General features: G+C 48.3%; 1 protein-coding gene across 3 annotated transcripts in view; it reads right to left on the bottom strand.

Annotated features, from left to right (window-relative positions):
* Actn (alpha actinin) overlaps positions 1–15,000 on the bottom strand; it is a 95,939-nt gene that overhangs the window by 18,956 nt on the left and 61,983 nt on the right. The window lies entirely within an intron of this gene.

Raw genomic sequence — 15,000 nt, 5'->3', positions numbered from 1 at the left:
GAGAGAGAGAAAACAAAGAAAAAAAAAAGAGAGAGAAAGCAAAAGGAGAGACAGAGACTAAGAAATCATAACCTGAGGAAGACTCTCTTCCGGAGTGCCACGCCGGTGTGACCTCCAGGCCGAGGTCACGGTGCCGGCGACCTGCTTGGCACGCATGTCCCTCACCCACTCTCCTTGGGGCTTCAGCTGTGGCCTCCTTTTGCCACGGACCTCGCAGTCATTCACGGTGTATGTAGTATGTAGTCTGCAGCTGCGGGATTGGATCAGGTGTCTCGGGTGTGACTCACTCGCCTATTTTCCGAGCGTCTTCTCAATACCATTTTCGGCCCTTTTTTTTTTCTTTTTTTTAATCCCTTTTCTGAAGTCGAAAGGATCCCCAACATTGCATTTTCACCTACTTTCTATTTTTTTTTTTTTTATTGCGAGTTTCTGTTTAATTAATATCAATTATGCGACTTGCTTTCCCCCCGAATTTCCACTCGGGTATGTTGCTTATTACCCATTTCGAAGTTGATATTTTCAGATATCAACATAAAAGGCTACCGTGTTCACCGGTATATCACGTTCCAAACAAGTATCTGTTTTCATCCTCGCATACCACACGCCCACGCTCACGCCTACACCCACGCCCACGCAAGCCTCCCCTCCCCCCATGTCTAGAGATGAAGAAAAAAAAGTCAGAAGAAGAAGACGAAGAAGAGGACGAAGAATAAAAATAAGAACGTAGAAGAAGAAGTTTCATTTCACGTAGTCTAGATCAACCCAAAAATGTTTCTGATGCCGGCGAGAGTCGTGGAAAGAGAAAATAAAAATAGAAAAATAGGAAATTAGAGAAACAGGTCTGTAAACATGTTTGCCCCTCTACAGCATAGAGGGGAAAGTCCAACAAAAAAAAAACTTAAACATAAACATCAGTAATGACTAAAACTGTAAACTCCCCGACGTACAAAAAATACTATATCACTAAAGATATTTCTAAAATAAGAAAGAGAGAGAGGCGAAAAAAAAAACACCAATAGCTTATTTGCGAACTTTCAGTTACACCCACGAGGAATTTTAGTGGCATTCCTTGGATGCATGGGAATAAGGAGGAAGGCTGAGGAGAGGAGAGGAGAGGAGGAGAGGAGAAAGGGAAAGAGGAAAGGTAGGAAGGTAGAAAGGTAGGAAGGAAGGAAGGAAGGAAGGAAGGAAGGAAGGAAGGAAGGAAGGAAGGAAGGAAGGAAGGAAGGAAGGGAGGAAGGGTGGAGAGGAGAGGGAAAGAGGGATGGAGAGGAAGGGTGGAAGGAAGGGAGGAAGGAAGGAAGGGTGGAGAGGAGAGGGAAAGAGGGAAGGAGAGGAAGGTAGGAAGGAAGGGTGGAGAGGAGAGGGAAAGAGGGAAAGAGGGAAGGATGGAAGGATGGAGATAACGCGAGAGGGGAAAGAGGGAGAGGAGAGAGGATAAGAGGGAAGGAGAGATGGATTAAAGAAGAGAGGAAGATGAGGGGGAGGAAAGGACAGATGGAAAGAAGAAGAGAATAGAGGGAGAGAGAGGGAAGGATGGATGGGAGAAACGCAACTTTGCTTCGACAAACTGAACAAGAGTATCTACTATCATATATGTCTTAAGTTATACCATTCGAACTTGAACACACTTCCCTCAAATAATTTTCGAATTCACTTACCAAACTCTAATTCATGAACTTCAGGATCACCAGGCAATGGCACTGAAGTCACCCCTCCCACACCCCCACTTTCTTCACCCCCCCCCACCCAACCCCACAACACCCCCATTACAACGCCCCCTCTCCCTCATCATCTCCAACCCCTTCTAAAAAAAACCTTCTCACTCCCTCCACCCCTCGATCCCAATATCTTCCAACCCCTTCCCCACCTCCTTCCCCCTCCTATCCCATCCCTCAATCGCGATAGACCTTTAAGAAGCTCACCGCGACGATCAAATAATCCGTTCTAATTGGAAGCCAATCGAACAGCTGATCACCTTGCAACTTAGTAAAGAGACAATCGTTGAAGCCTCACCCCTCCCCTTACAAACACACACAGACAAAAACAATAATATGGTCGAAAACAACGAACAAACCAGGAACACCAAAACAGGTAGTGGGGGAGAGAACAGGTGGGACTTATATTAATGTCTCCATTTTGAGAAATTCAAAATACCACCATCTACAACTGTCTCCTACCTACGTGAGCAATGCTTCATCAACAGCAACAAGACGCTACACAAATACACATACATACATCCACAAATCCGCACAAACAAACACACACGTCGCCACACGTACAGTTACATCACACAAATAAACAGTGCAAACCCATCAAAAGCCGTGACTAAGCGATACGCGTTGATTATCATGGTCAAGGTCCCGAGTCACGGTGAGCCTCAGAGGATAATACAATGTTATCAAGCGATAGTACATCACTCCTCCTCCTCCTCCTCCTCCATCTCCTCCTCCTCCTCCTCCTCCTCCTCCTCCTCCTCCTCCTCCTCCTCCTCCTCCGTCATCTCCTCCTCCTCCTCCTCCGTCATCTCCTCCTCCTCCTCCTCCTCCTCCTCCTCCTCCTCCTCCTCCTCCTCCTCCTCCTCCTCCTCCTCCTCCTCCTCCTCCTCCACCGAATCATCTTCTTAATCTTCTTAAATATCTTCCTCTCCTTCTCCTTCTCCTTCTTCTTCTTCTTCCTCTTCTCCTCCTCCTCCTCCTCCTTCTCCTTCCAAGTTCACATATAAGATTGAAAATACATATACAAATTCATTTACGAGGAAGGGAAAAAAAAAAACACGCATCAGTTTGACCCTTTTTCAGTAGAGTATTAATCAGTTGCTGGGGACTGATGCCACGGGTGTTTGGGGACACTTCTTCCTGTTTATTACATCGTGATAACATTGCAACTGATATGGCATATCATTGCTAGCTGATTGTGGGTGTATCTTTTCTTGTAAAAGGGAGGTGTGGAAAGCGAGTGAGTGGAGGGTGATAGAATGATTGAGTGAGAGAGTGAGTGAGTGGGTAGCTGGGTGGGTGGGTGAGTGAGTGAGTGAGTGAGTGAGTGAGTGAGTGAGTGAGTGAGTGAGTGAGTGAGTGAGTGAGTGAGTGAGTGAGTGTGTGAGTGAGTGAGTGAGAGCGAGTGAGTGAGAATGTGAGCGAGTGAAAATGAGAGCGAGCGAGCGAGAGAGAGAGAGAGAGAGAGAGAGAGAGAGAGAGAGAGAGAGAGAGAGAGAGAGAGAGAGAGAGAGAGAGAGAGAGAGAGAGAGAGAGAGAGAGAGAGAGAGAGAAAGAGAGAGAGTGGGGGAGCGACAAAGAGAGAGAGGAGAGGCGGAGAGAGAGAGAGAGAGAGAGAGAGAGAGAGAGAGAGAGAGAGAGAGAGAGAGAGAGAGAGAGAGAGAGAGAGAGAGAGAGAGAGAGAGAGAGAGAGAGAGAGTCAGTGAGTCAGTGAGAGTAAAAGAAATCAAGAGGAGTCGCAGGCGGGGAGAGACGTCAAAGGTTTTGGCACCTCGGCCGTAAAGGCTCTGGTGACATATTGGAATGGCAGCGGAGGCGGTGCGGAATCTGCGGGCGGCGTGGGCGGCGAGGGGATAGGGGGTTGGTGGAGAGGTCCCCCTACCCCCCTCTCCGCATATCGCTACTACGAAGTTGCGGAATGAAACACGATGACGTCACAATCTAAATCTATCCCCAGGACGGATGTTTCCCGGATCTCGTGTCCGTGGCGAGGTCGCGCGAAATGGGGGCGGGGGTGAGGGGGGTGAGGGAGGGGGAGGAGATAAGGGTGAGGGAGGGGGAGGGGGAGATAAGGGTGAGGGAGGGGGAGGGGGAGATAAGGGTGAGGGGGGGAGGGGATAAAGGTGAGGGGGGGAGGAGGAGATAAAGGTGAGGGGGGGGGGAGGAGATAAGGGTGAGGGGGGAGGGGGGAGGGGGGGGGAGGAGGAGGAGGGAGACAAACGCCCAATAAATTTACTCGTTAGTCTTCCCTAAAAACAACATGTTGACGAGTGACTCGGGTTGAGCGTGGATAAATCTGCCAAGATCTGACAGAAAACGAGGCTCCAGGACAGCCAGGTGTTTGGCACCCGAGACACGCGCTATGCTTTTACACGCACGTACACTGGCACGCACGCACACACACACGCACGCACGCATACACTCACACACTCAAAGCCATCAAGCGTTTGATGTACATCGCGTTGCCTGTTGATGATCCTTGCTTGAGGTAGGGAGGGAGGGAGGGAGAGGAGGGAGGGAGAGAAGGAGGGAAGGAGGGAAGGAGGAAAGAAGGGAAGAAGGGAAGGAGGGGAAAAGGGAAAGAGAGAAAGAGGGAAAGAGGGGAAAAGGGAAGGAGAGAGGAAGGGAAAGAGGGAAGGATAACAGGAAAGAAGAGGAGGGAGGGAGGAAGTGGGAGAAAGGGAGGGAAAGAAGGACCTCGATGACAGCTCCTGACTCCTCAGGGAAGGGAGAAAGAGCGAAGGAAAGGGAGGAAGGGAGGTGGAGGGGGGGGGGATTTCCTTACAGTTCCTATCCCGACAACACTTTTCATCACAATATGTATGAGGGCGAGAGAGAAAGAGGATACATTTCCCCTCGTGAAATATTATCTAACCATGGGAACCACGAGGGCACGAGGGCGGGTATCCTCACCGGAAGAGGAAGATTCAACAAGGACTGCGATGAAAGGGCATCTATCTATACGTTGGAAGTAGGATCAGGATTAGGATTAGGATTAGGATTAGGATTAGGGGGGAAGGAGGGGAGGTGGGAGAGGAGGAGGAGGAGGAGGAGGAGGAGGAGGAGGAGGAGGAGGAGGAAGAGAAGGAGGAGGAGAAGAAGAAGAAGGAGGAAGAAAGAAGGAGAGCGGGGGGAACGGAAGCGCTCGTTTTCCCCTCAGGTCCCGCGGAAGGAAAGAATCTCCCTTCCTATACCCCCCCCCCTGGCCGCCCCCGCCCCCGGTCTCCTGCGTGACGAGGGAACGGTCCCACGGAAACTATTCTTAGCCTCGGAAAGTCGGTTGAGAAGACCTGTTTTACTCCTAAGAATGCCCGGAGAGTGAGGGGGGGAAGGGGGAGGGAGAGTGGGGGGAGAGGGGGAGGGAGAGTAAGGGGGGTGAGGGAGAATGGGGGGGAAGTGAGAGGAGGGAGAGTGAGGGCAGTAAGGGGGGTAAGGGAGAGTGAGGGGGGGGGGGAGAGAGTGAGAGGGTAGAGGGGGAGGGGAGAGAAGGCTTTCCTCCGGCCGGGCTCCGCTAAGGGGCGTATTTTTAACCCCGGGGGAACATCGGACAAGAATGCGCCCTCGGTGAATGAGAGGGGAAAGACGGAGATCAGATTCATCTGAGGGGAAAGTGGACTAGGGACAGGGACTAGAGATAGGGACGGGCACTGCCTAGGTGGTAGCAGGTCGGATGCAACTAGGCGCCAGGGGAGGGGAGGAAGAGGAAGAGGGAGAAGAAGAGGGAGAAATAGAGAGAGAAGAAGAGGGAGAGGGAGAGGGAGAGGGAGTGATCATGGAGGAGGAGGGGAGACGAGCAAAAAGAATGGGAGAAACAGGAGAAAGGAATGGAGATAGAAGAAAGAGAAAGCAGCAGCGGGAGGAGGAGGAAGAGGAGGAGGAGGAAAAAGAAGAATAAGAAGAAGAGGAAGAAGAGGAAGAAGAAGAACAACAACAACAAGAACAAGAAGAACAAGAACAAGAAGAACAAGAAGAAAAACAAGAACAAGAGGAAGAACAAGAAAAAGAAGAACAAGAACAAGAAGAGGAGGAAGAACCAGCAGCAACAGCAGCAGCAGTAACGGTGTGGCTGCCGCGTGCCCCCGAGCCATTTTTGGGCATGGCGCCGGGTAACTCAATCCTGTGGCTAAGCCCGTACCCCAGCCCCCCTCACCTACCCCCCCCCCATCTGCTACAGCCAACCTAGCATCCCCCCGCCCCCCGCCCCCCCCGGTCTCTCCTACATCACCTCTTTCCTCGACGTAACACCGCAGTATCAGAGGAAGAAAGGAAGAAAGGGAGAGAGTAGGAAAGATAAGAAAAGGAAGGAAGGAAGGAAGGAAGGAAGGAAGAGAGAGAGAGTAGGAGGGATAGAAAAAGTACGAAAGGAAGGAAGGAACGGAAACTAAGGAGGGGGGAAGGATAGGAAAAAGAAGGAAGGGACGGCATATAGGAAAAGAAAAAAATAATAACTCCTAGCCCCTAGACGATTTCGCGAAGACCCTCGGCGAAGGAACAAGGCCGGAGAGAACACGAAGCTTGCGGATGCTTGCGGATGCTTTGAGACGGCGTTGCAGAACCTCCGTGGTTTCGAACGCTAGGGCCTCGATGGCGTTCTCCTCGTTCTCGATCTACTGGCACTTGATTGAGCTAAACTAATGTGTGAGAGAGAGAGAGAGAGAGAGAGAGAGAGAGAGAGAGAGAGAGAGAGAGAGAGAGAGAGAGAGAGAGAAAGAGAGAGCTAGAACGAATAAGAGAGAGAGAAAGAGAGAGCTAGAACGAATAAGAGAGAGAGAGAGAGGGTGAGAGAGAGAAAGAGAGAGAGAACTAGAACGAATAAGAGAGAGAGAGAGAGAGAGAGAGAGAGAGAGAGAGAGAGAGAGAGAGAGAGAGAGAGAGAGAGAGAGAGAGAGAGAGAGAGAGAGAGAGAGAGAGAGAGAGAGAGAGAGAGAGCTAGAACGAATAAGAGAGAGAGAGAGAGGGTGAGAGAGAGAAAGAGGGAGAGAACTAGAACGAATAAGAGAGAGAGAGAGAGAGAGAGAGAGAGAGAGAGAGAGAGAGAGAGAGAGAGAGAGAGAGAGAGAGAGAGAGAGAGAGAGAAAGAGAGAGAAAGAAAGAGAGTTAGCAGTGCATGTATGACACATTTCCCCGCCCCGGCAAAACGACCTTGAGCGGGCCATCACCATCCGGACACTGCATGCGTCAAAAAGGAGGAAGAAAAAAAAAAAAAAAAAAAAACAATAACAATGCCCCGTCAACAGACACGTAAATACATACAAACACACGCACGCACATACATAAGCACAATCTACCATTCAAGGAACCAATCTGCCAACTCAAAAACGAAAATAACAAATAAAACACACAAAAACAAAGACACCCACGGTATCCGAATATCAACATTAACATCCACCGCAAAAAGCAAATATTTATACACACATACACACACACACACACACACACACACAACAATACATATATATATATATATTAATATAGATAGTATATATATATATATATATATATATATATGTGTGTGTGTGTGTGTGTGTGTGTGTGTGTGTGTGTGTGTGTGTGTGTGTGTGTGTGTGTGTGTGTGTGTGTGTGTGTGTGTGTGTGTGTGTGTGTGTGTGCGTGCGTGTCCATGTGCGTGTCCATATATAACAAATACAACCCCCCAAAAAAAATAATAAATAAAAGTATAACAAGGACACACACCGCCCTATTTGACAGAGAGAAAAAACAAGGACACCCGACGCACCCAAACAACAACATCAACAAGAATGAGAGCAACAAGGACAGTACCCTTCCTCCATTCCGGGCATCTCCGCTCGGATGCCGCGAAGGAGACCAATGCCCCGAGAAGAAGGGCATTCAACCGAGGACAGTAAGGGAGGAGCAGGCGTCCAAGGCGAAGAAAACGGGATATACAAAAGAAAACAGGAAGAAGGGGGGGAGGGGGAGTGTAAATAAAGGGAGATATAAATATAAGATGGAGAGAAATCAGATGGAGAGAATGAATAAGGAGGAAGAATTATTAAGGAGGGAAATTAAATGTAAACAAAAAAGAAAAATGATATTTGAAAATAAGTAAAAATAAAAATTGGAAACATAAGTAAATCGGATAAAACGAAGAGGTAAAATAACAACAGTAATAATGATAGGAAGAAGGACAAGAACTTCGGAAAGTGACTTCTCCCCACCACCCTCACTTCCCCCTCCATCTCCTCCTCCCCCCTCCCTTTATCTTTATCTTCTCAAAATGAAAGAATACTAATACCTGACCAAGGGATATATTCGCCAAAAATGTTTGTCTGGATAAAGGCTTTCTCTTTCTCATACACACTTGAAATCACGTACACACACATACACATATACATATACATAGACAGACATACACATACACATACACATACACATACACATACACATACACATACACACACACACACACACACACACAAACAAAAACACACTTTTTTTACCCAACGCCACCTCTACCCCCAATGCACAACCAAATGTGAAACCGCCTATATGCAAATACATCTATCTAATCTAGTTCCTCTCGCCAATTGTATAAAATAAAAAACACGTGTATATATAACAACAAATACAACACAATACCTTCCAAAAAAAACACCAACAACCATAAGCCAACCATCCGACCACAATCACGACAAACCCGTTGCACACATAAAAAAAAAAAGTTCTTGCAAAACCCAAACCCAACACGAGGTTCCAGCCACAAAACCCCCAACTTAACTCTTTGCTTCGTGTATCACTGATAAGGGTTTATTTCCTTGTGTGGATTTATTGAAACTTTCTCGTTTATCAATATCCTCTTTCGTATCTTATCTAGTTGAGGGGGCGGGGGGCGGAGGTGGACAGGTGAGGGCGGAGGTGGACGGGTGAGGGCGGAGGTGGACGGGTGAGGGCGGAGGTGGACGGGTGAGGGCGGAGAGGTGAGAAGGGTGTCATGATTCACACTTCCGAGAGGGTGACAGTAAGAGTAAACGTAAGGGTGAAAATAAGGGACCGTGTGGAGAGACAGGGGGAATTATTCGGATCAAGTTGTGACAGCAATTGCAGTATCTTTTTTTGACATCTTGAGCAACCTCGTCGACAACGATAACCGTCCTTGCGCGGGTGGAAGAGGTAAAGGGGGAAGGGAGGGGGGAGGGAGGGGGATGGAAAGAGGAAGGAGGGAGGGAGGGAGGGAGGGAGGGGGGAGGAGGGGGAGGAGAGGGGGAGGGGGAGGGAGGGAGGGGGAGGGGGAGGGGAGAGGGAGGGGAGGGGGGAGAGGGGGGGAGGGAGAGGGAGAGGGAGGGGGAGAGGGAGAGGGAGAGGGAGAGGGAGAGGGAGAGGGAGAGAAAGAGAAAGAGAAAGAGAAAGAGAAAGAGAAAGAAAGAGAGAGAGAGAGAAAGGTAGATAGATAGAGTACAGGGGATGAGTGTATATTGGAAAAGAGCACAATACGTTCTTTGCATCGTTTTTCTTCTTCTTTTTCATTGGAGAGGGAGGGGAGGGGGGGGGTATTGCACCGCCACCGCCCAGAACCACCACCAATGCCATCATTACCTGCATTCCGCCCACGACAGAATGACAACGGGGGGGGAAGGGGGCGAGGGGGTAGGAGGTAGACGAGGGGAAATAACAGGGGGCAAAAGCAGGAGATAGGTGAAAGGAGGGGGATGGGAGGGGAGAGGAGAGGAGGGGAGGGGAAAGATTGCATCATTATGACACCTGACTCATTTTCTTATCAACCTCGCAGCTGGGGAGCAAAAGGTACGTTGGAAGGTGAGGGGGGAGGGGGTGAGGGTGGGGGTAGAAAGATAGGTTTCACCAGAAAGGATGATAATGCTACAAATCGAACACATCCCCAAGAAACGTTTGGTGAAATATAAATAAATTAATAAATAAACAAATAACAATAATGACCACCATCACCATCATTATCATTATCACTATCACCATCACTATCACCATCATCAACATAAAAATAATCCAGCGATCGTAAGTGACACGATATCACAAAGCGATAAACACGGATAAAGATTATAAGACAAAAGAAAAATATAGAATACAAAGCTCATTTAATCTTGGGGACACACGATAAAGGGGAAGTGGGAAAGGGGAATGGGGAGAGAGAGAGGGGAGGGGAGAGGAGAGAGAGGAGAGGGTAGAGGGGGGAAAAGGAAGGAGAGATAGGGGAAAGGGGGAAAAGAGGGAAAGGGGAAAAGAGGAGGGAAAGGGGAAAGGAGAAAAGAGGAGGGAAAGAGGGAAAGAGGGGAAGGGGAAAGGGGGGAAAGAGGAGGGAAAGGGGAAAGGGGAGAGGGGAAAGAGGGGACAAGGGGAGTGGGTAAACAAAAGGCCAAACTGCGTCGAAATATACGCCGTAACGCACTGCTCCACGCGAGCCATCGGATGAAAAACAAAAAACATAAAAACATCTTTATACATATTCCTCAAAACAAGACAAAATCAACCTTAACCCCTCCCTCCCCTCATTTCCCCATCCCCTTTTACCCCTCCCCCCCAAAATTCCCTCTCCTTCCCATACCCCTTCTTCCTCTACTTTCCCACCCCCTCCACCCCTCTTTTCACCCCGCCCCCTTTCTCCCCAGATATCAGCGGTAGGATGGGCGGCCCTGGACACGCCCACGAAAGACAAACACCCTAAGCGATGCAGCTTGGCCTACAGCGGGCGGCGGGGCGGCGTTGATGAGAGCAATCAATGAATATGTCAGCGTCGCGTGAGCCGATGACTCCTGCGAGAAAGAATGAGAGAGAGAGAGAGAGAGAGAGAGAGAGAGAGAGAGAGAGAGAGAGAGAGAGAGAGAGAGAGAGAGAGAGAGAGAGAGAGAGAGAGAGAGAGAGAGAGAGAGAGAGAGAGAGAGAGAGAGAGAGAGAGAGAGAGAGAGAGAGAGAGAGAGAGAGAGAGAGAGATAGAGAGATAGAGAGATAGAGAGATAGAGAGATAGAGAGATAGAGAGATAGAGAGATAGAGAGATAGAGAGAAATAGAGAGATAGAGAGATAGAGAGATAGAGAGATAGAGAGATAGAGAGATAGAGAGATAGAGAGATATTGATAGAAAGAGAATATATAAAATAAAAAAAAACAGAGAAAGAACCACCGTGAGAAAAAGACCCAGAAGGCGAGACCCAATAGAAGCGAGAGCCACGGAGGCAAACCAACAGGGAAAAAGGGTCCGGAAGGATGCCATGATTAACCCCTATCCCCCCCACCCCCTACCCTACCCCACAACAACACAACCACCGTCAGGAAGGGATCACGCTACCGCGGTCAATCCTTCGCTACGCCAGGATGTCTTCCCCATAGAATTCCTCTTCTCCCCCCTCCCCCCTACCCCCCACATCTCTCCTACTCTCCCCCCCACATCTCTCCTACCCTCCCTCACCCCCCTGAATCTCCTCCAGGTACACCTACGTCAATAGGCGAGATACACCCAAGCATTCGATATCAGCACCTGTATCTACATCTGTAACCTATATTTGTAAGTTTTACACTTGTGTTTTTTGTTTTTTTTTACCTTCATCTATGTCTACTTTTCCATCATCTAACAATCCACTGAACTCACTGAATAAGAATAAGAATAATAATGATGATAACGAATATGATAATATTGTTCATGATGCTAATGATATTATTAGCAGTTATTATCATTATCATTTGAATAATAATCGATTGTAATGATAACAAAAATAATCATAAAAAAAATCATAATAGTAATAATACTTATAATAGTGATAGCAATAATGACAACGATAATAACAATAATAACAACAATAATAATAATAATAATAATAATAATAATAATAATAATAATAATAATAATAATAACAATATGATAATGATAATAATAACAATAATAATAATGATAATAATAATGATAACAACAATAACAGCAGCAATAATAATAACACCAATAACCCCAACACCAGCAACGATAATAACAACGAAAATAAAAACAATCACAGTACTAACAACGCCATTACCTCTAACAACAACACAAACAAAACAAAAAAGGGCAGCCACTCACGATCTTGTGCTGGTTCGTCCACTTCATGGAGTTCCAGCACATCATCAACTCCCAGTAAGTATAGTCGCACCGCATTCTTGCTGTTCCGGAGTTCACACGGCAACTATTCCAAAACCCGCGTTATTATCCAGTCCAGCGAAAGAGTGAGGGGGGGGAATGGGGGGAGGAAGGGGAGAAAGGGGGGTGGAGGACGTGCACGATATAGGGTGGGGGGGAAGGGGGAAGGGGAAGGGGGAGCGTTATTATTTCAAGGTTTCATTCTCGTATGCCCCCTCCCCCTCCCTCCCCCTTACCAACCCCACCCTTACCCCACTTCACCCTACCCCTTACCCCCCTTTATCCCCCTTCCCTGCCCTTCCTCTTCTGTTCTCTTCCCTGCCCTTCCTATCCAACCTGCCCCGCATTATGATGGCACCACGAGTCAAGGTTTCCGGGAAATCGCGAACGGGCGAGCGACCGCTGACGTAAATGGCACACGGCGGACGGAGGAGTGCCACGCCGAGCGGCCCGCCACAATACAGCCGGTGACCTCGCCGAACAGGCACTGCAGGCGGAAACTCATCACACGGACACACACTCACACACCGACACACGCACATACGCACGAACACACAGCTGCGACCGAACCCCGTGCGATCATAACGTGTTTCCTCACCACGCGAGGCACACGCACACGCACATGCACACATGTAACCACACGCGCACACATATAGATACACACACACACACACACACACACACACACACACACACACACACACACACACACACACACACACACACACACTGTCACACGCACACGCACACGCACACGCACACACGCACGCGCACGCGCACGCACACGTACACTGTTCGTAATCTTGCCCCCTTCCCTTTCTTCCCCCCACCCCCCTTCCATCCCTCCCCCTCAATTCCCCTCCCCAAATAATAAAAAGAGTCAACATTAATCTTTAAAAACTCGAAAACGAAAAGCAACAATAAAAAAAACTCGAAATCGAATACGATGAAAAAAAAAGACAAACGAAACAAAGAAAACGGGAAACGAAAAAAAGGACTCGGGAAAAACAGAAAACGAGAAACGAAACCGAAAGGCCAAGGATCAAAAAGGCCCACCCCATCCCTATCCCCCTCCCCATTCCCATCCCTCTCCCCTCCCCATCCCTTACCCCACTCCCACTCCCAATCCCCATACCAATCCCCCTCCCCCATCCCTCTCCCCATCCCTCTCCCATCCCCATCCCTTATCCCCCTCCCCTATCCTCCCTCCTCTTACCTCCCAACGCGTGACAGGAACCCCCAGTGCAAACGCAGGGTTGGGCTTCCTACATCCTCCTTTGCTCGCTGACACATCCTGACGTGTGCCGCTGCCTCAGACATCTTGCTCCGGTCAGTTGCAAGCAATTGCAGACAAGAAAAAAAAATGCATCATATTCCGGTGGCCAGAATCCCTCTCTTTGGTTCTTGTTGTTGTTGTTTCTTGTTGTATCTTGGTTTGGCTTTCAGTAGTTTGTGTTACCTTCTATCTATCTATCTACCTATCTATCTATCTATCTATCTATCTATCTATCTATCTATCTATCTATCTATCTATCTATCTATCTATCTATCTATCTATCTATCTATCTATCTATCTATCTATCTATCTGTCTCTATGTCTATTTGTCTATCTCTATCCCTATATCCTTGTCTAATTGTCTGTCTGTCTGTCTGTCTGTCTGTCTGTCTGTCTGTCTGTCTGTCTGTCTGTCTCTCTATATATACATAATAATCTAGTCTCTTGATCCCTTTATCTACTCATTCCTCCTCTCACTCCCTCTCTCTCTCTTTCCAAACCGTTTATCCTCCCGACTCCCTCCCATTTCCCCCTCTTCCCCTCTCCCCTTTCCCTTTTCACCCGCTCCCCTCCCCCCTCCCCCTTAAACCGCCGCCGTCATGACCTTTTCTACGGAACGACAGAACGACGAATGCCTCAGCGCGGCCTTTCGTAAACTCGTTTGTGCTCGCGAGTGGCGGCAGATGGAGGAGGGATGATGGCGTGGCACCCGTAGCTAATTCATCTGCCGATGCACGTGCGCCAGTGCCTAGGGTGTCAACGGGGAGCTAAGGGTGACGACAGGCTGGATTTATCTCCCACTACCCCCTCCCCCTTACTCCTGCCTACCCCTCCTCCTCCTCCTATACCTCCTAACTCGGTGATCGCTTACCGGGAACTCGCTCTTAGTAATCGCAACCCGTATGGCTAGATTTTCTTTTATCTCCCTTCTTTTATCGTCTTTTCTCTCGGATTTTTTCAAACTTCTGTCGTCTCTTTCTCTGGCTGTTCTGTTCCATCTTCCTCTCCCTTTTTTCCCCATCTGCCTTCGGTCTTCTTAAATCTTCATCTCTTTCTATTTTCCTTTTATCTTATATCTATTTTATATCTTCTTTTCATTTTTTTTAATGTTATGATCAAAATATAACACTATTTTACCGAGGTGAAGATGTACCCAAATGACCTACCCTCCCCCCCTTCTCTGCCCCCTCCTCACCCCTAGGAGTCATGACTCAGCAAATCCGTCTCTTTAAACCAAGGCGTGATTTTCTCTCCCCCCCTCCCCCTCCCCCCCCTTGCCCTCGGAGTTTAACAAAAAAAGGAAAAACGCAAAACGGACTCACAGGAAAATAACCGACTCTCTTCTCGTTCTATACAGCAATCTCCATCCTGTTAATGCGTAAATAAACGATCATTATTCTATTTACCCTCCCCCCCCCCGTCTCTCTATCCCATAAAAAAACAACAAAAATAAAACACGAACAGCGCCTCCATCCCGAGTCACGAACGGCACACGAAAAGCACGAACGAGCACTGCCTCTCGATCGAAATCACTCCCGCAGCATTTGCATAATGGCATTGGCAGTTGTGTGGCAATATGGCACTGGGATGTTATAAGTGGCAGTCGTACTAAGAGGTGGAAATAAGATGATGAAAATGGCACTTGCATGGCAAAGTGGCACTGGAATGGCAGTGTCAGTCGTAGGGCAAAGTGGCACTGGTATAGAAGTATCAGTCTTAGGGCAAAGTGGCACTGGTATAGAAGTGTCAGTCTTAGGGCAAAGTGGCACTGGTATAGAAGTGTCAGTCTTAGGGCAAAGTGGCACTGGTATAGGGTACAGAAGTGTCAGTCGCGTGGCAAAGTGGCACTGGTACAGCAGTGCCTCAGTCGTGTTGCAAAGTGGCACTCACATGAATGTCCGTCACACTTCC

The sequence above is a fragment of the Penaeus japonicus genome, unplaced genomic scaffold, assembly GCF_977035675.1.
Source record: "Penaeus japonicus unplaced genomic scaffold, GWHDUDI00000001_assembly GWHDUDI00000015, whole genome shotgun sequence".
Taxonomy (NCBI): Eukaryota; Metazoa; Arthropoda; class Malacostraca; order Decapoda; family Penaeidae; genus Penaeus; species Penaeus japonicus.
Note: the sequence above shows the minus strand (reverse complement) of the source record. Positions and strands in the feature narration are given on the sequence as shown.